General features: G+C 44.7%; 1 protein-coding gene across 6 annotated transcripts in view; it reads right to left on the bottom strand.

Annotated features, from left to right (window-relative positions):
• Positions 1-26,753, bottom strand: part of LOC120375811 — a 371,245-nt gene that overhangs the window by 167,712 nt on the left and 176,780 nt on the right. For 5 of the 6 annotated variants that reach the window (XR_005586801.1, XR_005586799.1, XR_005586800.1 and 2 more), the window contains 2 exons: positions 12,084-12,286; positions 11,290-11,447 (listed from right to left, as the gene is read on the bottom strand). The gene's annotated coding sequence lies outside the window, so the exon portion shown is untranslated. Of the gene's footprint in view, positions 1-11,289; positions 11,448-12,083; positions 12,287-13,781; positions 13,874-26,753 lie in introns of those variants that run through there. The other variant, XR_005586804.1, reaches the window with a different exon arrangement.

Below are 26,753 nucleotides of genomic sequence, written 5' to 3'. Positions count from 1 at the left end.
GAGGCCAGCACCAACAACAAATTTAGCCCACGCTGTCAGTTTAAGATGCTCAGTCTAGGTTGTCAAACAGAGGGTGAAGAGGCAATGTGATCGCAGTGTGTAAACCCCCACAGCGGGAGCCGATTTCTGGTAGTGGGAGGGCTCTATAACCTAGCCTCCAAAGGCACATCGGGATCGAGTGGCTGGGAGTTGAAGCTAGACCAATTCAAACCGGAAATAAGGCCCACCTTTAATGGAACACCTTCCTAAGGGCTCGTTAACTGGAGTCTGGATTGGTTTCTAAGAGACGTGCGTTAGTTCAAACAGAAGTTATGGGCTTGAGGCAGGAGTCACTGGGTGAAATTAAATGGCTTGAGTTATAAAGGGTCAGACTAGATGATCATAAAGGTCCCTTTTGGCCTTAAAAAAAAAAATCCATGAATCAATGTCAATGCTGAAATCACCAACATTGACTCTTCTGACTCACAGAGGCAGCTCTCTGTTCAGTTTCCCAAGTGTTCCCTTCTGCTTTGATTCCTCTATTCATCCACATTTCCCCTTTCGGAACAGCACCTGGAATAGACACATTCACAGGCTGGGCCATTCGCTCTTTCCCAGGAGTTTCTATGACATTATCTCAACGCAGGCAGGGAGATACTTTTTCAATGGCTTCACCCCTCTTCTCTCAACCAGTCGATCTAATCTGTCCTGAGTATTTTTAATCTTTTGTTAGAAAAAAAATGACTAATTCTCTCTCCATTTTCTGTCCCCTTTAACAGAGGGAAATGGTTATTATCACAGAATTGTAATAACCAGTCTGTTCTTGTTCCCTTTGTGCTAGGTATTATTATTAATACTTATCAGTTTATTGTGCTTGGGAAATTAAAAGGACTAAACTAGCCCAATGGGACAGAATATGTCATTTGAGTGAGAAATTCAGCATAGGGAAATTTTTCTTGGTTGTTAGCATGAGAAATTGGAAGTGATTACGCTCAAGTTTGAGAACTAAATTACAAATGGATTTTTTCCCCCTCAGAAATAAACACTTAGGTCCCCTATAGAGAAAAACAAAAAAGATTGCTAATCATGCCTAAAATGCCATTTTCACATGCATAACAATGGAGCTAGATTTGTGGAAACTGATTCATCTGCAATATTCAGACTTGAAATCAACTTAAAAGTGAGGCAAATGTTAACTTTGAGATCTACCTCTGGGTTCCATGTAAAAATACAGGAGATGGGTTTTGGTCAGTGACTTTCACGCTTTTCTAGACCATGATCCCATGTTATCATGATCCACTGCTGAGTGTATGTTAGTGTCCCATCCGAGTCCGGCTGCTACTAACTCAGCTAAGGTGCTGCAGCAGCTCATGGTTTTAACCCCAGAGGGCCCCAATGTATCAACCCATATATCAGCTGTCCCAGGACCCCTCTTCCCTCTAGACATGAAGAAAAGAAGGGTGGTCACGACTCCGTAATACCAGTTCATGACCTCCAAGTTGATGTAATTGCCATGCAAGTGACCAAAATAAGTTATATTTGTCCTGCAAAGTGTGGTCAGAAAAAGGGGCAAAGAAAAACTAACATGTTACTTGCTCAACTTATAGCAATTTTGGGGGCCCAACTTGAAACACCTTAAAGGGGTCTAATTTTCAGACTTCAGGTGCTCAGTACTCACAAAAAATCAGGCCCCTTTAAAGTGTCGCCAAAGTTGGCTGTCCCCAAACTAATCCATACAAAGATCACTAGTCATATATGGTAGTCCTTGCATTTGCCTCTTCCTTGTATCCAAAACTATCCTAAAGCACCAGCTCTCTCAGATCTCTGTCTTATTTACTCCAGTTACCAGATCACTTGTGTGTCACTCCCAGGCCTAGGAACTGATTCTGTCTCCATGTCCCTGCAGCTTCCAGTTGGGAGAGATTTTTTTCAGCAGAAGCATTTCTGAAATCTTCCTGTTCCTCATACTTGGGAAATCCAGTGTTGGCCCAGCCCTTGCTTAAAGGGGTTGTTTGCTTCCTAGGGGCAGTTTTTTCTTACATTCGTATATTGTTTGCTATAAGTTCCCTCTCTTTGACTAAACCCAGAGACAGAATTCCTTTGAAACACTGAGTGGATAGTGGGAAATGCAAGAGTGTGATAGATGGTCCCATCATCTCCACAAGAACAAGACGAGAAAAGAAATGCAACTTACGTGTGTCTCCTAGAAATGGAATAAAGCCTGAGGGTGTTGGGGATGACATACTGTAGGCAGTTATTTGTGTGAGTGGGATAAGATGATTTACCATCAAGGTAACGAAACTATAGGCTGGTGGTTAATTTCAACATAACCCTCTAGGGGGAACTGAGGATAGTGAAACTGTCACAAGGGAGCAATGGTATTTGTGGCAGGGAGTTTAGTTACTGATGCTGAAAGAGGAGTGTAGCTGAAGAGGTGAGTGTGCACGCGCACAGGGGTGGGTGTGTCTTGAGGGAAAACAAAACAATGGCAAAGAAGCCATTGACTTCTGACATCAGCTGAGACACTACAGAGTGGGAAAGAAACTGATTCAGGGAGAGACTCCACACTGCTTTTCTGAGAAGGGCAGCACAGAATTCTAGAAGTCACAGCATAGGGCAGGGTTATGATGGGTTCAAGCCATGTTTGCAGCCTCCTAATCCTGGGTTGCAAAGGCCCCTGGAGTAATTTAGCTCTAAACCAAAATATTTTTGGGGTGTCAGTTGCAGAAAACTGCATTTTTTCCCCCTTCAGTTTTAGGATTTTCAGTTTCAGGACAAAACCTTTCCCACTCCTAAAGTGACTCAGGGTACTGCACAAACCATTAATATGGATTAAAAATAGACAAGAGCAATTCAATGTAATAAAATGCTTAAATATAAAAAACAAATGTGTATCCAGCTGAAGATTCCAAAAGGAGATTATTTAAAGCCAGTGGGTTTTTGTTTTGCTGGGTTTTGTTTAAAGTGATACTCATCATTGACTCATTTTCTTTCACAAAAATACCCAGAGAACATGCTTTTCTAAAATTCCTCAATTGCTATTTCTCACTCCGAGTTCATTTATAGCGAACTTTCAGTCTCTCCTTCTGTTGAGATTTAATCTCGTCTTTCTGCTTAGATGGTGCATCTCTGTGTAATATGGATGGAATTAGCACTTCTGGCATTTAGAATGAACGGTTTCTTAAGTATTATGAAAGTGTGATGGAGGGGGAGGAGGAGAGAAGCCCCAGTGTTTCTCATTTCAGTTGATTCAGCTTCAGGGATATTGCAGCACATTTGATTGTTCTGTTTCCTGTTCACATACAAAAGGACAAACACGTCTCAATTCAGCCCTATGCAAATACAGCAAGCACACTAAAAATTATCTTCCAAATGCAAAAAAGCCCTGTCTCTCAGTGCAGTCCCAAGACTGAACAGGTCCCCGATGACCTTGACTGCTTGACCCAGGTCGTGGTTTCTAATAAAATTAAATATATTGCATCAACAATATGCTACGTTTTGACTGAAAGTTTAATATTAGCCAAACTGCCCAATTAATACCAGCCTTTGAGGTGAAAGCTATTGGCACTCAAATAGAAGCCAATATGATAGATTCCATGATTCTTAGGAAAGAAGTGAGAGCAGCATAAGAAGGACAATGGACAAAAAAAATAAATCAATTTGACAAACTCAGAACTGGTAAGCAAGGTTCCATGGAAAGAAAATCTAGGGGGAAGTTCAAGAAAGCTTGCAGTTTCTCAGCAAGACAATATTAAAAGGTAATTTGTGTGCCACATAAACCCAGCACAGCGAAGGCCTCAGTGCTTAACCATAGTGGATGGTTAAAGAGGCTTTAATTTTTCAGTGATGAAATGAGATGTCTCCTAGCTATGCTGTCTGACTGTCAGAGCTGGCACAGTCCAACAATGCTTTTGTGTTTTCCAGGAGAGCAGGAAATAAAACAATGTAAGTGTAAAAATATTAATATTAAGCTAAAAGATACTGTACATTTAAAGAAAAATCTGATAATCCAAAACAGATTTGGGAGCATAGTTTTCCCCCCCAATCTTGCAAAATATTCAGGGCTCTGTGCATCTCTTTTGGTTATTAAAACATAAGCTCTTTAATGTGGTTTAGACTTTGTTGGAATTTGGAGGAGAGATGTTTGCTAACAGCTGTGGGATGGTCTTTGGCACCTAGTGATGTGAAGCAGCCACACGGTGCACAGCAACTGCAGTCTATGGGCTAGATTTTCACTTCCCTTGTGATGTTCTGAAGAGTGCACTTAGATGCTCCCTACAAAATCAGCCTGCTCGTACCTTCCCTGGGCATTCAAATCTCCCGTTGGGATTTCCCACTGGGAGATGTGAATGTGCAAAGAACGCAGGCTCAGACTGATTATAATAACTGCAGTTAATTCCTCTGGCCTTCCTCTGAGGATCACAAAGTGCTTTACAAGCATTAAGCAACTTCACAGGGTACCAGTGACAAACAAGTATTGGACTCTGTGTAAGGGACTTGGACTAAGATTTCATGGGTCTCTCCCCTGCTCTAGCCATCCGGGGAACATTCAGCTCATTTATACAGGTGGAATTACTCCAGATTTGTGCCAGAGCAACCCAGGGGAGAATTTAGTCCTGGAGCTCACTAACCCCCACAGTGGTATTTTGACAGCATAGCATTCCTCCAGACCCCTTATAGCTATTACAAATACAGAAACGACAATTGGAGGTGCTCTAGGGCCAGCACCCGTGACATTCCTATTGCTAATAAGTTCAGCAGAGGGGAAGGATCCATTTAAATTATGCCGTGCTTTTGAAAGGCCTACAGATGAGACCCCCTGACCCATAGTGAGGCTTAATCCAAAGCCCACTGAAGTCAATGTGAGTCTTTGCATTGACTACACTGGGCTTTGGGATCAGACCAATGGTGAAAAGTGGGTGGAGGGATAGCTCAGTGGTTTGAGCATTGGCCTGCTAAACCCAAGGTTGTGACCTCAATCCTTGACAGCCATTTAGGAATCTGGGGCAAAAATCTGTCTGGGGATTAGTCCTGCTTTAAGTAGGCGGTTGGACTAGATGACCTCATGAGGTCCCTTCCAACCCTGATATTCTATGGAAACTCTTTTCTCCAAAAGGTAGCTGATGGAGATCTGGGTCATTGCAAAGTTAAGAGGTTCCATGGCATTCATCAAAATGGCTTGTTGCTTCAGGAGGAAATAAGCAGAGTCTGGTTATTTTATATTGAGCTTTCATTGTTTTATAAACTACTTCCTCAACAGAAACACCCCTTACAGTGAAGGGAGATCGGGTATTGCACTCAAAAGTCTCAACTCAAGGCTGCACAAGAACCTCCTCCTGGTTTCAGTGCCAGTCCTGAGACCCGTTTCCAATGCCATTAGGACAGTATGAAATCATGACAGCAATATCAACTTATTGCAGGTCTGCAGAGATCCCAGTGGGATGAAGAAAACAGGTCTGGGCTAGTAAGTTAAAGAGATGCCATTACAGAGACAAAAGGGAAGAGATTTAACTGAGCAAACAGTTAAAACAGCATCATTAGTCAAGCAGAGACCAGTAGAAATAGGAGACAAAGTGCCTAGGTAGATGAATTCTAGAACCAGCTAGGAAACAAACATGCGGGGATAAGACCACTTGAGCCAACCACATAAAACCTGCTCAATGCTCCCTGATGGGGAAACCTGCCCAAATAAGGAACCTGGGTTCCATGAGTCACATGCATGGTGCTGAGACACTTGTTCTACTCTTAACTCATTTATTTTGCCCACCAGTTATGGTCTGTCATATACATACTCCAGGTTAGATCAAGGACGTATACTCCAACATAACTAGCCATGTACCCTGGTGCAAACCTTAAATGCCGACACACTGCAATGGTACAAAATGGATCTTTTATCACCACAAATAACTCTGGTAAATTTCTCTGACATATGCACAACCCCTTAATTGTTGCCTCTGTGGGCCCTCATCTCTTCAGGACTTTTAGGAGCCACAATATATAAATGTTAATATTCAATCATAATAATAATAATCCCTTCATATTTTTCCCTTCTAAACAGCAGCTGGAAGGATACTGTGAAATATGTAAAAGATTTAAAGTATAAATATGCCACCTGCAAAAACCCAGCATCCCGTCCTTTAATATTAACTTTCGATAAACATGCCAGGTTTGTTAAATGTGTAATCAGTTCGCTCAGTTCAATAAAACAATTAGAAATGATATGTCATAGGTAGCGTAGATACACTAGTGCTGGCATATAACGCCCTGTTAAATAGATAGATAGCTCTGATGATTATATTACTGTATGTTTCCCTAAACAAAAGCTGGCTGTTGATTGTTTTGTCTGATATTTCCCTGGCAAGGATTTGTAAACCTGTTAGAACTTCTTAAATAAATAAATACATAAAGTACATGTATTTGTTTAATTAAGCGCTTAAGATTCTACATGTCAGTTTTACAGTGTTTTACATTGGTTTCATGCCAGCGTAACTCAACTGATCCTATGGAAAATCAGCCCTCAGCTGTTAGTAAATTGCAAGGGTTAAAGAGAATCTTTCCATTGGACTTGCAGTTAGGTTAATTTCACCAAAATTCCTTTCATTTCTTTCCCCTTCCAAAGCAGTAAATAGGGACCAGAGAGAAGAGTCTCTGTCATGTGGTCTATAAACACAGTCTTCTAATCACCAGCTCCAGTACTGACCCTAATTATTTAAAGAAACATTTCACCTGGCAATTTTCTCAATTAAACCAACGGTTTTGTTTTTAGCATCTGCCAAATTTCGCTCGGACTCAGGTAACAGCCTAATGGCAAATATGTGCATTTATTAACATACATTAGTCTCCAAGGTGAGTTTGTTTCCTGCATAGCATGGAACTTAAATTGTTGGTACAAAGCAGCAGCACTATTAGGGACCCCGATTAGGTTGATGCCATATATCAGAGCTGCTTGGCTTTGATAAATTGAGCTCTGAGAAACCTCTCCAGGAATAATATGGCCCAGGGATGCTCAGCTGACATGTCATTGAGATGGAAACCCAGGAGAGAGGAATGTAGGGAGTTATCTGGCCCAGAGACGAGGAAGATGAGGAACATGAAGGAGCAAGCAGCAGCCCTTCTCTAGGGAATATGCAGCGTAGGGACTTGAGCATATTCCTGTGGCAGTCACTGGGCATTTTGCTAGTCAGAGCCCAGCTGTGTAAGCAAAGCCTGGCCTGGAGCTAGCTCTTGAGAGAGCCCCTTAGGGGTGATCTGGGTATCCCCCTCTCCTCAGGGAAGCACACGGACTCTGCTCGGCTCCCATTCTGCAAGAGGGAGAAGGCGGCTCCGAGGACGAGGGTGATACGTACACCGCAGCTGGCCTGCCAAGCAGCGTACAGAGGAGGAGTGTGAAATGTTAGCAAAAAAGCTTCTAAATCAGCCTGTGCTGAATGCCCCGCTGAGAGTGAGTGCTGCACTTGGGTACTGGTGGTGCAGCAACACCCAGGATACGAAAGGAATTCTCCAGGGAGACCCAGTCCCTGCTCCAGAGAGTTGAGTTTCTACACTGATCCCATCGCCTGCCTGTTACACCTATATCTCCAAGCCATACAGTAGCTCCTGCATGCCCGGCTACATCCCTGATTCTAGAGACCCTCCATGCAACAAGGAGGCTGTTCATGAAGCTTCCAGCTATCCAGCTGCCCACAGCTGCGCTTCCCTCCCATCTCCCACCCTCCTTTGTTCCTCCACCCAACTCTCTCTATGCCACTGCTCATGTTTTGTAATGTTGATGCCAGACACTAAACAACCCAGTGGTAAATCCTTGTGACTCCTGCTGTTAAACATTTCTGTATTAATAGAAAACCATCCTGATAAACAGATTAGAGGCACATTAAACACCATAGCTAGGAAGATAGGGAGAAGGGTAATCCAAGTCCCCGGGACATATGCATTTGATCAGTGTGTGTCTAAAAAGAAAACAAATCTTAAAAATAGAGACCCTGACTCTCTTCCTCAGCTTTATCTGGAGTAACTGCAGCTGCTCTGTATTGTAAGCATCATAACTCACTATCACAGCAACTTGTAAATTGTTACCTATTATTCATGATTAGGGTCCAGAGCAGGAGATTTTTGCACATTTAAGGAGATTGCTGTTCTAAGTGTGCTGATGTACTCTGGAAATAGAATAAGTCGATGTCCATTACGATAACAACCAAATTTGGAGAAGATTACACTGCAACTCAAGGAGAAGATTAGGGGCTAATAAAAATATGAGATTGGCAATCTAATAGGAAGGATCACCCCACAGACTGAAAGGGGGCATCAGTCAGGAGAAGGGGGAGGAGGAGAAATGGTGAAGTCGGAAGTAGCATGCCTTCTGCATCAGGGGTCTTGCAGCCTCGGCGTTTGCAATGTGTGCATGTTTTCATGGGTGAGCATAGGCATGTGTCTTGCTGCCCTATGCTGCCTGGAATGTGTTAGATCCTTTCATTTACCTATCCATCCCCTGGCCAGGCACCTTCAGGATGAAATTTGCCCCTGTGCAGAAAAAATGCTATCCACCATGTAAGTCCTCTGACACACTATTTTCAGGCCCTACGCGAGTAGTGCACAGCCCTAATGGTGACTCTCTTCCCAAGGGTGTATTTTACCCTTCGAGAGCTGTGCTTTTGGTGCAGAGGTTGTGAGCATGCCCCCCTGCAAGAATATACGCTGCTAGTGGGTGACTGTAGTGGTCACCAACTGATACCAGAATCCAGCTGGAAGACACTGAGTGCACAAGGCCACATTCTGATTGGCCAGCGAGGCCCTTTTGATCACGTCACACCCATGCATCAGCAATGGTGCAAAGACAAACCCCCTCTGTGGATTATCAGCTAACGGGAGGCAAACATGGAAGGATGGATATATTTCTTAGCTTTAATGTACCGTCTTGAGCTGCCAAACCTGAAAGCTTCCACCCACTCCTCACCTGCATTTCTAGAGCACATCCAAGGAGCTCAAAGCACTTTGCAATCATACATTCACTCAGCTTCACAACACCCCTTGTTATCCCCATTTATGAGTGGGGAGACTGAGGCACAGACCAGGGATACGACTTGACCAGGAAGACAGACAGTGGCAGAGCTGAGATGAACTCTCAGATCTCCTGCCTGTCAGTCCTGTGCTCTAACCACAGGTCCATCAAAGAGGGGTAGAGGGCATGTATGCTAGCTGATCTGCAGGAGATGTAGCAATACAGGAACAGGATTATGTCTCCAACGATCTTTAGGAAAGGGGATTATATTACAATTGATAGCCGCTCAGTAAAAGCCTGGTAATGTTTGCCGGGTATGTTACAGTGATCTATTCCATTTCACCAGCAGCAAAGAGGGAGCTTTCCCTCCCTCCCGCATCTGAAGATTTGCAGGTGCTACTGCTATCTCTGTGCTGGAGCAAAGAGAAACAATTTATCCTCTATTCCTTTCAGAGGATTTCCCCAGCTAGCTATGCCCATGTGCCAAGTCTACTGCAGCCACCATGTACAGAGCCAACACTGCCCCTCAATACCACGCACAACAAGGAGCAAAGCTGCCCAAGCAGAAGCTGCTGGAGGAATTCAGAATGCGAGAGAGAGGCTCATTGGAGTACCTGGCATAAAAATGCAGGAGAATCTAGAGATACATTCAATTTACAACTATCTCCACACAAATAACTTTTCTTCTTGTTGTTCCCTGTCTGTAAGCAGATGAAAATGGATGTGGATTCTAGGTGCTCCTTAAAGAAAAAGCTGTTATTTCCTAGGTCTCATCTGTGCACTAAATGGAACTGAAAGCACTTGGCTATAATTTAATGTCCCATTTTAAATGTTTCCACGGATGCTGGATGAATATATATCTACGTTTCATAAAGCCTGCTCCATAAAGAAACAATCGACTAAAAACCACCAGAGACCCAATGGACTCTTATTTACAGAGAGGAAAAGCATTGGGGGAGAGAGTGGAGAAGCACCGAGCGGCGACAGTAAGAGCCTGGCGATGGACTGGAACTCGGGAGACGCGAGTTCAGTTCTTAGCTCTGCTGTGTGACCTGGTACAAGTTACCTAATCCCTCCGGCCCCTGCCTACACAATGGGGTGGGGATTCCTCCCTCCCTTCTGCGGATACATTCATAAATACTTGCGTATTAGGGCCCGATTTAAAGCCTGTTCAGTCCATAGGAGTTTGGGCACCGACTCTAATGGTCTTTGAACCAGGACCGCAGTCTCTCAGTGCTTCAGTTCCCCCATCAGTGCAATGGGGGTAAGAGAGTAAACACATTAATGAGAGCAGTCATTATGTGCTAGGCCTGTCCTCTACCCTAGCTTCCCCTGTGCACACAGGACACTTGTAAACACTCTGATTGTAAAAACTACATGTGGGTTATGTAGTGTTCCCTCACCACCTTGTTTACAACAGCAGAGACCACCCACCCTCAGCTTCCTAAGTCAAGGACAGAAGAGGTAGGAGACCTCTTCCTCCGAGATCTCTTTCAGGACTCAGAGTCTGGCACCCTCCATCGCAGCACCCACCCCTTAGTACTTCCTTGCGCCTTTACTACTTCCTGGAATGGGTTAATTAGCCTAGTAGCTCTCTCCAGCCCATCCCCATGCCAGCAATTAGGTTTGGCTGCCATCATCAGGTTTATTCCCAAGCAAACTAATTGGAGTTGCAGTGACCAGAATGGTGGTTCAGCTGCTCTGGCCCTGCATTCTTTCACAGGCCCTACGAGCATGTAGGCAGATAGAGTGGGGAGTTTATTAGTGCCTAAGGGTGCTCCTCTACTACCCCAAGTTTCCATCCAGGTTTACGATCCAGGGAAAGTTACCCTGGGTAGGTAAAGCCTTCAAAAATAACGACTGAGCAGTCTGAAAATAGACTGCAAGCTGCAAACTCATCTCTGGTGCATGAACTCAATTCCAGTGCATGGAAACTAGAGCATGATTCTTTGCAGGCTCTTGGGACTCCCAGACCCATGTACAACAGGGCATTTTTCAAACACTTTCCATCCTTGCGATGGCTGAATTAAGATCCACTGGCGCTAACTATGTGGACTGCCCTAGTGTGTGGCGGGGAAGAGAGGTTTGGCTGTCTCTGTCCTTTTTAATGCAATGGCTGTAATTCCATCCAGAAATATTTCATCAGAATGGCTCAAAAACCCCAGGGGAGCCACTGAGTTCCCAACTTTCCAGAAAGGGGGGCATCTGACCCAGCTGTTAGCAGCCTTAGGACCCCTAATGTAGACAGGGCCGAGGAGAGCCCCAGCAGGGCTACACACAGTTCAGTACTGGGAATTGTCATGGTGTGCACTCACCGCTAGGGATACCGCCTCCTGGCTGCTCTGGGGAGTAGTTTTTTCCAGGCCACTTTCTTCTGTTTACTGTACACCTACTGCTGGTCTTGCTCTGTGGGGACTCTGGAGCTTCTTCATACCTCGGCCCTCCAGCCACCTCACTAGACGAGTTTCCCCCCCTGCAGGGAATCAAAGCCTGTTCTAACAAACAGACGCAGGCAATCTTCCCTTCACAGCCCAACCAGTGCCACTTCTCCAGCAGCTGGTATGGGAACCCAGGCCCACACGCGACTCTGGGTTCCACCTCAGGGACCCGCTAGTCAGCAGTCAAGGTCTTCCCCCTCTGAACCTTGCTGTCTTTTCCATGTGCCTTTCCTAACCTTCTGGCCCTCCCCCCTTCTCTGGGTTTGCCAGCCCCACAACTCCCTCCCCCACAGGGAGAAAACTACTTACCTCAGTAATACCAAACACACCTCCTTTCTCCTAGGCAGTGGCTGCAGCCTGTTTCCCAGCTGCCCCCTCTGCTAGCAACTTCCTGCCTTTATAAACTCAGCCCAGTTCCTTCCTCCTCAGCTGGGCTCCCTCATGATTCAGTCAGGGGATTAGGTAATCCACCTGATTCCCCTCAGATGTGGCCTGTCCAGTTAATTGACCACCTTCTTAGCCTAGATTAACCCTTTCAGGGCAAGTATGGGGTAAACACTCCACCAAGGGATGTAAATGAATTACTCAAACCCTCCTTAATATACCAAGCATCACACCCATTTGTTTCCATTCCCCATAAGGAAATGCTCGGAGTGACGGGCACTGCTTACTTGTCTCCAGTGGACCCAGGACCTGCAGGATCTATCTTTAATCCAAGCTCTTTTGCTCCAAGCTAAGAACGTCTTCAGGTTTGGCGAACTTTACCCCCAGCACAAGGATCCAACTGTTCTGCTCTTGCTATCCCAGTATTGCTCTCTTCCAGTTGGCTGCATGCGCTGGTACCATCATTCTAACATGACCGCTCTCCGCTGAGCTTTGGGATCAAAAGGAACAAGATGGTTTATTTGTAGACACTCATTCGGTTGGAACATTTCAATAGAACATGAATAAATGCAGATGATAACCGCCCCAGTGAAGAGTCAGACTGATGCATTTGTCTGAGTGAAGAACTCTTCTAGTTAGTATGGAAATCTATAGAAGAGATCTGAAGGGGAAATTAAGGTTATTATAATTAGAGATGAGTCAACAGCCTTGCTCAGATTTGGGCAACCATGCAAGTAGATTGCCTGCCTGGTGGAAGGCTGATAAATAGCTCTCTCTGTGTGTGTTATGCGCTCTCTGTCTGGTACTCTGGTATTGCCAGCAACCATCTATCAGGCTGTGTCTAGCAGGGAAACAGGCAACAGCAAATCTGGCAGACAAAGAATGGCCTCTACTTTAGAAACAAAAAACATTCCACATGCTGAGAGTTTAGAAACTTCTCAAAGCCTACAGCCCAGGGGCCAAGGACTGGTAAAAAAAGAGTCACACGATTATTGGCCCCTTAATGTTCCATACCATGGGTGACTTAGAAAAAAAATAGACTTCCCCTTCCTGAAGGAATCTGAAGGCCCCAGGACTATGTGTAGGGAGACTGGATATTGTTTAATGGCTACAGAGCCTTTCTAATATGCCCCAGTTTGGTCACCGTGGTTGGAATGTTACCGGGTGGTATCACACGGCTGCTGGGTAGGCTGTGTTACAGGGCAAGGTGACGGCACATGTCCCCGTCACTGCTGACACTAACTGGCCTACTTGTTGGCAGTGGCAGTCGACAGCCATGGATTGAACAGAAAGGCCAAGCTTTGCCTCTTGCCTTCTTGGAGGCGTTCACACTGTCTTGGGCTCTGTCTCCTGTTCACGCTCTCAGTGGCGAGAAGCTGCCTTATTATACTCCCGAGTCTCCTTCAGCTTCTCAGGCTATAGGTTTGCAAAGGCCACTTGCGTTTGCTGACCGTGCTCGTATGCTCCTTTTGCTGAGCGGCTTCACTCGAATTTATTGGCAGGGACGTGGATACCTGACGTCTTGCTGCTCCACTGCCCCTTTGGGGAGATGTTCCCCAGCCACTGTCTCCAGGCTCTGAAGAACTAACCATAACTGTCTGTCGGCATCAAGAATGTCCCGACGTGGACTCTTGTCTTAAAGCTTTAAACAATCGCTTAGCCACCCCAAAGGTGTCTGAACTAATCCCTACCCCTGAAGGATGGAGTGGCTTCAGTTTGAACGAGGCCATAAAGAACAGTGAGGTGCCTCAGCAGGAGTCTGAGTTTCTGTTTGACTCTGCGGGAGCCTCTGGTTATAGTTAGACATCTATACAGAGAGAGGGGCCGGATGGCCAATACCAGAGCTGTGCTTGGAGGGGAATCTCTCTGACTACATGGCAGGGATGCTAGACACCTTCACAGTTAGGAACCAGGTGGGGGCTTGGGTTGTGAGGGCTGGGGGGTGGGGAGTGATGGGATAGGTTCATAGCATGCAGATCACCCACCTCTGGCCCTGTGGAAATTCCTTCAGATGGATAATTCATCCTGCAGCTCTTTACCTGTTCCACTAAATTCTCTCCACAACAGGGACCCCCACCCCACACTTTTAGCTGCTCAGACCCTCCGGGATGCAGGTGATGTAAGTATCTACATAGATGCTTAAATGAGAGGGGTGCCGGGGATCCCTGGGCAGCCTCATCCGGGACTATGGAGCCAGACTGTCGGGGAGCCAAGGGAGGGAAGCCTGGGGCTGCGCTGGCTCTAGCCTTCTGCGGATCCGTCTGCACATTCCACCGCATTTAATCAAATAAATGACCTCCCAGAAAGTGGGGGGGCATTTATTAGGAAGAACAGGCCCAATTGGGTCCTCCCCCTGGCTTACAACAATGTGCGCCTGTCCATTTCCTTGGAGTGAGTCCCAGCTGGTAAAGCAAGGGGAGAACCAGGCCTTGCTTTCCAACAGTTTGACTCTGTTGGTGGCCTGTTTGGTCAGGCAAGCAGCTCCAGATGCAGAGCCCCTCCATACAGTAAGCTGGCTGGAGATCTCAGTGCTGTCTTGGATGGTGCCAAAGTCATGTCTGGAGAATTCTGCTTTCTAACCTGGGTGTACTAGACTGATGCCTCTTGCAGCCCCTCCCTTCCCTTTAGTGACAGGATAATGGCAGCTGACAGCCAATAAAAACACGTGGCATATGGTGACCAGCTGCCTTCACAGGGATTACAGTAGCAATTGTTCTCTCCCTATGTCCTGGCTCTTGATGGTAAAAGAGCTTATGCAGTCCAAAATCCCAGGGGCAACCCGTACGTCTTAGAGCAGTAGCCAGAGGTGGAAATTCAAAGGGTCTTACTCTGAAGCCACTAAGTATTTCCTCAGCAGAGAAATTGTTTCCATTAAGGGAATGAGTAGCTCCACTGCAAACGGGATTCTCGTAACTGCTCCATGGCTAGTCCCAATACCCTTGGGAATGCAAGATGCTTTTAATTGGGCCAGTGCTACTCAGTGCTTCATTTTTAGGGGGAGGAGGCCAGGGAAATCCACCCCTCAAGCTATCTGAAGCAGGGCTGTATTCCCCTTCTTCCCCATGTCTTTCTAGGTTTGCATCATTATTTGATAGATATCCTGGTCCTGATTCTGCCCAGTGAACCTTTCCCATCAAAAATACCCCCCCGCACTGGTATCATGCATGCAAAGGTCCAATCCTGGGAGATCAGGGCATTCAGAGAGATTACTTTGGCCTTTGGAAAGGTGGCAATGAAAAAAGTCAGGAATGGTAATTCCTTGCCTCCATCCACAATGATTTCTAATAGCCCCATACTCTTATCTGTCCAGTGGCATGAGAATAACAGTGCCTCATTCCGCCACAGTAATATAAACCAAATCGTAATCAGTGAATGAATATTGGATTTTTTTTCCTGTATTTCATTGCCTGTTATTTGTGAGCTCTCATCGGATGGATTAGACTGCATCATTCTGTGATATAACTTGTCATGCTTGGAGATTTTGTCAAGGAGCTAATCAACGTGCCAGAAATGGAATCACTTCTCCTGGTCAGATGCAGCATATCCAATGAGATTCTTGGGGCATTAACAAAGCTGAAGGAGACGTCTGCCGAGACGGAGGCCTTTCTGTTTAACCCACAAGATAGTTTCCAAATAAAAATAACTTGATGGTCACATAGTTTTCATTCTTTTTTTGGGAGCAGTGTCTGCATTCTAGGCACATTTTAAACAACATACTGCAGCACACGTTACTATAGCATGCCTGAAAATAACACCAGGCTCATTTAAATGATATCACTTCAGAGACTTTTGGAATTCTGGAGCATCTTGAAGACTGTTCAATTGTGACCTGGAATTTGAAGATGCTAGAAGTATCTGGATCAAATGCATCTGCCCTTTACATAGCTTCCTCATTTTAAAAAAATACCCATCAAAGAGGTTCTAATGTGGAAAATGAGGACATTTAAATACTTAGACTCAACGTGGTGGCTACCTAAACAACCACAGTGGAGTCCCAGAAGGTATGTATGCTCCCTAAGCAAGAAAACAAGAAAAAAATCTGCATGGTTGAATAGTAAAGTTCAAAAAGTTGTTCAAGCCAAACAGGTGACCTTTGCAATTGGAAATCCAGCCCAAGTGAAGCCAATAGGAAGAAGTAGGCAAGATGCAAGGTGGAAATTAGGAGGGTAAGAGGGAGCAGGAAGAACAAATAAAAACAAATCTCAAGATGTTTTTGCCAGAGAACTGGTGAGTCCACTGACCAACAGAGGCTAATGGGGGCAATTAAGTAGGATAAGGACATTATGGAGAAGATAAATGTTTTCTTTGTATCAGTTTTCACAATGGAGGTGCTCAAATTAGGAGAATGTTTGTATCTTCTCTTCCTACACAACTACAGGACAGAGAGCGGAGAGAGACAGAGAGAGGTTCTGTGATTGTTAGTACCCTTTGGAGAGGATGACTTCAAGGGCCAAAGAAAACAAAGGATGCTGAGATCAGAACAGGGATCAGTGACAATGACGGAGTAGCAGTCTCTTCTGGTCAGAGGTGAGGGTCTGCAAGACCTCCCAGGTGAGCTGTAGAACATTTCCAGAGCAAACCTCAGAGACTGAGACCTGGTTTTCACAAGAGAGTTAAGGGAATATACTGGTGCAAATTCAGCTTGGATGGAAGTGGCCACAGATTCCCTTGTACTCCGAGACTCAAGGGCACTTGCATCTATGGGGTTGTATGTGCTGTGGTTTCATTTATCTCACTTCATTAAAAGTGGACAAGTGATGGCTCTAGTCTACTTATTAAATTGTTGCTTTTTAAAAAATGAATGGAAAGAATGACTCACACATCTGAAAAGGTTACAAACGACGACCATCGCCCTAGGTTTCTTGAAATGAATTTTCCTGCATCATCTGTAAGCTGTAAGTCATCGGTTTTGTCTTTGTGTACATGTAAAATCTGACACCAGTTGAGCTGTGATTGTCCCCTTGTGGATCCAAGCCCTGTTTTAATACAATGCAGAGCACTGAAACTACACTGGTTTCACCAAAATCATTTTATCCACTTTGCCACTTCAGAGAACAGCTGACATTCAGTTTGTCTGAGTGAACTGAGATATTTCTGAACTGACTTCAGTGATCTTTCTGTGAGCTGACAGTTGGCTTGCAGCAGATGAAGCTGACGAACCAGTCGATCCTGGTTGAAATAGGAACCATATACCAGAAGCATATCTTGAACTTGAGTTTCTGCTATGTTTGGCATTATAAGCATTTCAACTTTTTGAATAATTTTGTAGCCTTTCTGTTCATATCTTGATTGAATACTGGAATACTTGAATTGTAAAATCAATTACTTCAAAGTCAATGTACTTATAAAATTCCTTTGCTGAATTTGAGTAGCTGGGTTCATCTGTCCCTATTTGCATTTTCTTGGGAACTTTTCTCTTCCTTGGAAGGTTAGCATTCCAACTGTCTCCGACTTTAAACTTTTCTGTGGATTTGCTCCCAGAATAAGTTGTAGTGTTCATCTGATTGGATGGACTGACGTGAATTCAGTGTCATTGCCATTCCAGACTGGCTCTCTGACTTTTGCAGAGTTTTGGACAGATTTTCTAACACACTGAGGACTTTTTTACCTTGTTCAATACCAAAGAAGAAGTTAAACTTTTCCATATGAGCTACTATGCCACCAGTTCAGGGTTGTTCATTACATTCTTCCCAACCTCCCAAGTTGCACACCGCGCAAGGTAGTTCTCAGAAACTGAAACCAATGCTTCTGCATTAAGAGTCCATGTTGGGTAGAGGACACAGGTGCCTGGTGATGTACTTAACACTTGAGATTTTATGTCTTCAAATAGAACATCTTGTTTGGGTATTTTTAATTATGTTTTGATTTAGTAAGCAGTTTCAAGAGTATCTCTGAGGATAGTCAGATTTTTAATAGTCTCATTGGCTTGCCAAATTCAAAGTATGACTATAGCAATGAGTATATGTTGCTTGTAATTCCTTCAGTTGAGTCTGATTGCTACACCTGAAATTAAGACTACCATATTGGCAGCACCATTATAGCATTGTCTGTGACAGCTGATGCTCCTCAGATGTAGACGCAATAATATATCTTTAATTACTGATGCCATTACCTCCACCGATGTACAAGCTACATTTCATAATCTAGTGAACACCTCATAAACATTCATGTCATCACCCACATGACGCAGGTATAAAACCACTTGCCCTTTGTTGGAGAAGGTTGTTGTTTCATCTACCATAATTGTATACCACTGTCCAGAAATTTTCTCAGCAATACCCCTCCGAATTTTAAAAGACATGATTTCCATTATCTCCTCTTGAATTGCTTGACTTGGGGAGTAGTCTCTTTTGCAGCCACTTTGAAAGGTCTGAATCATATTCTGCCTGCAAACAAAGCAATTGAATAAAGTTTCAGTCAACATCTCCACTTAATGACCTATGTTCAGCTTGTTCAGTATAATGGCCGTCCAAGTCCTTGTCTGGTAAAATAACATGTGCTACTTAGTATTTTCATTCATATCTTCCTGTTTCCTTCTTTCTCTTGAGAGTACTGGAAACTTAGTTTGTCACCAACATTCTCTGTGGCCTTTGCCTGGATAGCAAGTGCTTCGTGATGACATGAAGAAGCTTGGTGCCTCTCATATTTGGCTCAAGCCTTTTTCCACTTAGGGAATCCAGACTGTGTGAAAGCTTAATCGGTGTACTTTGTCAAAAGTCGTTTGCACCTAAAAGCTGTACAATAGTAGAAACAAAATGTGCTGTCACTAGCTTCAGAATAATGGAGCCATTGGAAATAATCAGATCAGGATGAGGAGAAAGAATGGCCTTTATTTCCAAAGTTACGCATGGGGAAAGACGTAAGTTGTAGTTAATGAGGTGTCTCAGAATGCTAACAATATCTGGTGACTGGCCTTTGGTTCCAATTGCAGGTGATGGAAGAGACAGTTTATCACTACAAGCAGCAGGAGTTAATCCACTTGTTGTTGGAAGGGTAGTTTAGCCATGTTTTAAGCATTTTCACTTTAGCACCATGAAAATATACACTTGGTTTTTGTACTTCGCTTGGTCACTACTCGGTAAGAATAGTGCAGGATTGCAGAAAACACACACACACACACACACACACACACACACACACACACAACTCTCTGGAAAACTGAAACATTTAGCTGGCCTCTTGGTTTTATATAGTCACTGCATTCTTTGTAGAACAATCCTGAATGTGGCACAATGAGGCAAGGGAACAGTTAAACCCGATCTGTGGATTACCTTGGAAAACAATTGCTTTTATGTTTTATTTAGGTAACTCCATAGGGTTCCTCTCTCACCCAGAGATCACAACAAGGGAAATACTACAAAGAAGATGATAGCTGAAGGCATGATGGGACCCCAGGCATGATGGGACTGGAGTCAGAGGCAAAAGAACAGCAAAAAAAAAAATTTAAAAAAAATCACAGGCTCCATCATATCTCACCTCCCAGCACTCTTTGTGGAAAAAGTATGTGGAGCATGTGCAGCAGAAGTGCTGGGAGGTGAGGGAGGAGAAGAGTCAATTAGGAAGCTCTGGGATACAGCCCCAGAGAAGTGGCCTTGGGCAGGACCGATCCCAGGATCAGAAGTCCTCATGCACAAAAAAGAGAGAAAGAGGGAAACAGCCAGCCTGGCTGAAGATAGAGTGGGAGAAGCACAAACAACGGAGCTTCATCCAGGCACTCTGATGCCCCTTCATAAAAAGAGCAGACCTTGCTTGCTGAACCATTTTCCAGGCAGGGAAGAATGGAGTCAGAACCTGCTGCAGGGGATACCTCCAGCCTGGCCCTGCTACAAAGAGCCAGCTGATTCCCTGGGGGCAAGAGAGGGATTTCAAACAGCTGAGACCATCAGAGGACGGTGCCCTTCCTGGGCTGAAAAGAACAAACTGAATTACCAGATCATGCAAAACCAATAGTTAACAGCTAGGTTTATTTTTTAACTCTAGCCCCTCTCCTTCCCCCCAAATAAAAAAAGTTGCCTATGCCCCTGGGGAGGGGCAAAGATCCACCCTTACTCCTCTACAATGAATACCTACACACCTTGAATCAGAGAGGAAGGAGTAAGTGTGGCTATGTGTTGCTGCCCCCACCAGAACAAGTGGGCATGGAGTAGGAGCAGCCTTGGCTCCACTCACTGAGCAATGCAGCTGAATCCGTGTGGATGGAAGGAGGGGTAGCAACTGGGAATAGGAATAGGAAAGCGGTCAACGTACGTACTACCCCCTGGAAACATGGGGGAAAGAGAGAGGCTCCCTGAGCCCCAGTTCCTTACCTGGTGTGTTCCTAGGTCTAGCAGCTATGGGCTGTCTCCTAAGGACATCATCTAGCCTAATGCAAATAGGAAGAATATAATATACATGCCCAAGCAGTTACACCTCAGTATCTCTTGACATGCTCCATTTCCCTGCTGAGGGGTTGTCCCCTCACTTGTGGTCTGCTCCCCCGATCGCATAGACACTCTGTCTACACTGCAGGGGGAAGTCTTGTATCATGGCATGTGTGACACAAGCCTGTCCTTTCCTGCTCAAGCTCTCGGCTTGGGCCGCGCCATGCTACAGGCGGGCTGGGATCTGATCCTCTGTTGCCAGGGAAACACAAATCCGAACTCGGATCTTGACTACAAGCGGGGGAGGAGGGGAGGGGCGGAACCTATTTTGCCAGTGTTTTGTTGTCAGTTGTAAATGCCCAGAGATGCGGCTAATGACTCAGGATCCTAAACAACAATTTTTATTTAAAAAAAAAATGATCAAAGCTTTGCTGCTCTGCTTGAAAGTGCCAACCACAGCTGCCGTTTTGAGCTTTATCTCACTGCACTAAAGGCTGTTTTTAAAGGGGTGCATTGTTGGCAGCGGCATTGAGGTGGGAATTAACAAACACCCCCATTGACAAGGCACCATTGTATATTGCATCTTCATAATGAGATTTAATGAAACGGCCAACAACTCAGAATTAATGCAAATGACTGCAACTTTACACATTCCGAGAGGATTAAAATATCATTAATGTGGGCATTAAATATTTAAACAATATCTATATTTAAGAATTATGAGGCTTCAAAGCTAGTCTCCGTTTTATGGCCATATTAAAGCAGTCAGAGTGACATTTTATATGCTGAGACTAAGCAACAAATAAATAAAGTCTATTATCCAAACCACCATTGCACTGGATGGACAGGTTTTGCATCCCCATACGCCTTTGAGGTTACCCAAGAGCCAAAGCCATGTGGCAGGGCAGATTATGGGTGGTGGGGTTGGATATTTGAACATGCCCATTCAAAAGGCAAACATAATAAAAGCAAAGAGATTTACTGAGGATTCTCAATCCATTTGTTTACGGGGAGGGGGACTTTCAGATTCTTTGACATCTAGACACACACTCCAGGCAGTTGGTATTCAGGGTTCATTCTGCTGAGGCGCGAGTCCAATGGGACTACAACATACCCTTCCCAGGAAGGATGCCTGCAGGGTGCTTCGGTCTCAACCACGTATGGTCTGAAGACTTATAGCACCTGATCCAGCTCCCGTTGACTTCAATGGCCATTGGATCAGGCCCATGGAGTGTAAATGCAACCCACTGGTTAGTGTAGGTTACAAGTCCCCATCTGTGCCAAATTCACAGAGAATGTGAGTCTGTTACAGCAGTGGTTAAGAAGGCTTGGTTCTTTAACTCAAACTGTAACAGATCTTGCTTTTACCTGTGGACGTCCCCAGTTCAATCCCCAGTGTATATGTCAAAAGGGTGGCTATCATATTAAGCATGGCATATATATATATATATATATATATACACACACACACAGGGTTAAATCTGACCCGTCCATGTCTGGGGCTGCAAGTTAATGAATTATACATTACCCATTCTGAGATTTTCAAAGTGAGAAGAGGGAGCTAGAGGCTTGATTTCCATTACCTGTAATGGGAAATGGGTGTCCACATCCCTTAGACATCTTTGAAAAGCTCAGGCCAGAAATGTGCTAGGCACTTCCATCTCCCTGAGTCAGCATGGCTCTCTCCTAGCAGTGGGGCATTCACCCCTACAGAAGGGTCGGTCTGCCACTGCTCTTCCTTGGATGGAATATGCCAGGGCAATGCAGGTTTAGTTTGGTGTAGATGCTGCAGAGCTGTGCATCCCTTCAGCCAACTTTTCAGCAGGTGGTACCCCTCTGTGGTCCCTCTCTTGGCACAGAGGTTGCAGCCATCGGGCACTGCCATGACCTCCGCTCTGGCAGCCTTTCTGCTCCTGCGACTCTTCCGCCATTTAGTTCCATCAGAAGATGGTACAGCCATGCTGGACACTATCCATTCAGTTCCAGCCTTGTCTCAGACTCAGTGTACAGAAGTAACTGGGTGAAATTCTCTGGCCGGTGCTATGCAGCAGATCAGGCTGGATGATCACAGGATTCCTTCGTGCCTTAAAAATCTATGAATCTGTGAAAGTATCTGCTCCAACATTGTCTCCTGTAATGCCCCAGTTCTTGGCAGCCAGTGCAAACCTATCACACGTCACTTTCTTCTTCTTTGTCTATATTATATCAGCATCTGTCTATACCCAGGCCTAGCAGAAGGGCTTATTATCAAAAGGGCTTTAGTGGAAGCACCCAATTAGCCTGGAAAGTAGATAGAAAAAGGCACCGGGGAGGACGGAACTTGTTTACATGCACTGGATTACACAACATTAGCAATTTGTTCTAATAAATGATGCTGCTTCTGATGTACTTTAAAACGTGAAGCTTGGAACTGCTTGGGATCAGAACAATGATTTATTTGAAATAGACCTTTGGGTACTTCTAACAACAGTGATGATTTTTAATATTAGCTAGTGGGGCCAGATTGTGAACCACTCACTCAGAGTGGTGGGATCATTTTCTCACATGAGTAGCCCCCATCTGCTTCAATGGAACTACCTGGGTGAGTAACTGCTCATTACTCTGAGCAAGGGATTGACACTCTAGCCCAAGCTGATTAAAATAAAGAGCCAGATCCTGAAAACATGTATGGATGAAAGTCCCAGACCCAGCACATGGCCTAGCCAGAGGAGCTAATGAAGAGGATCAGCAAATGGGGGAGGGGGCCTGAGAGGATTTCCAGAAAGTGCAAGAAGCAAATACACTCAACAAACATACTCTAAGCTTAAACCAACAGTCCCCCAGGAAATAAACAAACAAAACCCTTACAGAAGTAAAAATAATGCAGGCAGAAGTCCAGCAGCAGAGTGGGTTTCTCCAGTTTACTGCACTGAATGCAGCATGTAGAATTACCTGCACTGTGGGCAGGTGGCGTGTATGTACATTCATACATTCAGACAAAAAACACAGATTCTGGAAAGGTTACAGCGGATGAAAAAAAACTTCAGAGAAGAGCTACCCAAGTTCAATACTCAAAACAGCTGGAGATGTGAGCCAGTGATTTAAATAGCATATGCAAAATTAACATACCCTTTGAAGATATTTTTAGCCTTAGAAATTCATTTTAAATACACCCCCCTCCTTGCCAGAGCTTGTAACTGAGGAAACCAAAACACCCGGTTGTATGTATTTTACTCAATTAAAACTCTTTTTTTTTTAAAGTCTTCACAGCAGTATAACTATTGGCTTGTTTAAACCATGGTCACGAGGGCCCCCAAATGCTGACAGCTCAGTGTGGGGACTGAGCCATCCTGTGCTGATCTCGGTAAGACAGCATCACAGTACAGAGGCCCAAGGACGGGGTTGACTCCAACTACACAGAATGTGATAGAATGTCACAACAGCAGCACAGCCTACCTGGAGCACGTCAAAGTGTGGTCTGTGCTCTGAGCTGGCTTTCTGTAGAGTACCACATCCAACTTAAGGCCTTGGTCCTTCTCCTCAGTGAGCTCAATGATTTGCACCCAGGATATCTACAATATCTGTGGCCAACAGCTTCAGTATTCAGGCCCAGTAGAGTTAACAAGCAGGAGACAGGCCTTTCTCAGGGGCTAGTCCCAGGCTCTGGAACCATCACTCAAATGCATATAGAATAAATGGGTATAAACTGACTCTGAATAAATTTAGGATGGAAATTAGAAGAAGGTTTCTAACCATCAGAGAAGTGAGATTCTGGAACATCCGCCCCACAGGAGTTGTTCAGGGGAAACAATTCACCCAGTTTTAAGATGGAGCTTGATATGTGCACGAACAGGATTTTATGACGGGGTTGTCAGTGATAGTAGGCAGTTGGCTCAGGAGACCACAACAAACCTCACCACTAGAGCTGGTTAATGGGAATGTTTTTCATCAATTTATTGGGTGGCTGTTTTCTTTTTGCAAAAAGTGCGTCCCTTTTTCTTGTGGGAAAATTGTCAAATTTGAAATGTTCTGATCAGCCACGTTCTCCCCCTTACACTCCGTGTGCATAGCACACATCTCCCACCTTGCCTTTGCTAATGGAAACAGCAGTGCTCATATCACTATAGTAAACACAAATAAAGCAGACATGAAAATATCACCCCACAGTTTCCCCTGGGGAGAGCCAGATGCGACAGCGACTGCTCATGACAATGAATTTCTGAAGGTATCAGACACTACAGGGAGGGTAAGAACCCATATCAAATGGAACAGAACTGCAATATGATCCTGATTCTCATCCCACTGAGTCAACAGAAAGATTCCCCTTGACTTCAGTGGGCTTTGGATGAGGACTTTGATCCATTACTGGAGGTCTTCTTATTTTGCTAGGTGCCGATGATTCCTTACTAGGGTGCTGCAGAGAAAACTCTTGGGATGGGATTATTTCAAAAGCAACTGAATCGATGCTAGCTCCTGTCCCCCAAGATCTCGGTTGCTATCAGAGCTTGCCAAATAAACTGTAGCCAAGTTTTGCTAAGTGAATCTCCATTGAATAATGCAGATAAATAAGTTAATAAGAGTTCCCCCGAGATCCCTGTTTTTCAGTAAGATGATGCAAGCTAGCTAAGAGTTTAGAAGATGTTACATTATCCCATGATTACTGCTGTTCAGGAAGGATCACCGACTGTACTGAGCAACTGTAGACAAAGGGAGGCTGTATGATTGCAAGCCACTGACACTGAACAACTCTCAGGGCCAGGTCCTCAGCAGTTGTAAGTTAATGTCATTCCACGGAAGCCAATGGATCTGTGCTGCTTTATACCAGCTAAGAATTTAGCACTCCTGCATGTAGCATCCTGCATGGAACTTGGAGGGAGAAGCTCAGGTTGCAGGAAGGATGAATTTGGAGAAGACACAAGGAAGTCAGTCTGTGCACACATGGCTGGAATGCTAGCTGCAGTTGCAGCATCTCTGTAAATAGTTCTCTTAATAAAAAGCCAGTTTAGTTTTACAAGCATAGAGTCCTATTGTGTCATAACCCAGCACCTCGTACATAAAACACCACAGCACACATAAAATAAAAGACAGTGAGCTAAGTTCAGACAACACAGAGCACAAAACCAAGCTGCACCAGAAACATAAGGCCTGAATCTCTGCTGCTTTGATCTTAGAGTAGTCATTTAAACCTGTGCAGTGCAGGTGCAAAAGACTTCCACTGGGGTGAAGGCAGAGTTCTAGTTTGTAGTATTGTATATCCAGTTTCCATTGACATCAGCACAAACTAACTCACACCTGTGGGGAAACAGCAAGTCTAACATTTAAGCTCCTGGAAATTTCCATTTCTTTACAGAGGGACACAAACAATAGTAAAATGCTACAAAAATCAATTAATCACTAATCTAATCATTTTCTAAATCTATTTCCCTTCTCCGGCAGTGTGTTTTCTGTAACTTCAGCAGCCATTGATTGACTAGGGCATGATGTAATTACATACAACGTATGAATGACCTCTACATTCATTCATGATCTTTTAATGAGTGACAGAGCCGATCACAGCTCTCTTAGAATTCATTGTTTCAGGGTTGAGAATTATTGCCTTATCTTTAGTGGCTAACTGATTAACGATGAATTAGTGCTTGACATTCATGTTACTTCCTAATAAAAACTGCCAGAAGGCTAGTGAGGACATCTGAGTGGCTCTGCTAAGGTGTATGAAGCCGTGCTTGGGGTGGCAAAATGCCTAGAGCCGCCCCTGGTATGAAGTGATAGCTCTGCCAACTCCTGGAGTAATACACCTCTACCTCGATATACCTCCACCCGATACAACACGAATTCGGATATAATGCGGGAAAGCAGTGCTCTGGGGGGGTGGGGCTGCGCACTCCGGTGGATCAAAGCAAGTTCGATATAACGCAGTTTCACCTATAACACGGTAAGGTTTTTTGGCTCCCGAGGACAGCGTTATATCAAGGTAGAGTTGTAGTTGCTAAGGAGCTAAGTCCCTTCGTGCTCACATTCCCAGCCGGGAGACTGATGAGCTCATCAGCAACTCCACCCTAATAAGGGGAATGCTCCTGGAGCCGGAGAGACATCAGTAGTGGGTTTCTAAAAGCTAAAGGCTGTTGTTTACTGTAGTTCCAGCTCTGAGGCTTTGTGTGGGCTATTCTAACCCACATGTTGGATACAAGTAGTTTAAAGATTAGAGACAGAATTTACAGTAACTGAGACAAATCACAAATATTTATTTATGTACATCTGCTCTGCGTGTGTGGCTCATGAATTCCTCCAGCTGAGACCATTCCCCTTCCTCACTCCCTGGTGATCACATACTGACAACTCCAAAGCCCCTGAAAAACTTCAGTCTGCACTGATTAGGTGCAGGGGGTTCTCAAAGGTTGCCAGCATGATGAACACATCATAAGAGACAGTCAGTCCCAGGGAGACCTCCCCTCCCATTCGCTCCACTACAAAACCCACCCCGCAACCACAGCAACTGCTGATGTGGAACTGTGAGATTAGGAAAGTATTTAGGGTGAAATGCTGGCCTCATTGAGATGGATGGGAGTTTTGCCCTGGGCTGCAATCGGGCCAGGATTTTATCCCTCCTGTATTTTCAGC

Source organism: Mauremys reevesii, linkage group 12 (assembly GCF_016161935.1).
Source record: "Mauremys reevesii isolate NIE-2019 linkage group 12, ASM1616193v1, whole genome shotgun sequence".
In the NCBI taxonomy this organism is placed as follows: domain Eukaryota; kingdom Metazoa; phylum Chordata; order Testudines; family Geoemydidae; genus Mauremys; species Mauremys reevesii.
This window is presented reverse-complemented; position numbering and strand designations above follow the sequence as displayed.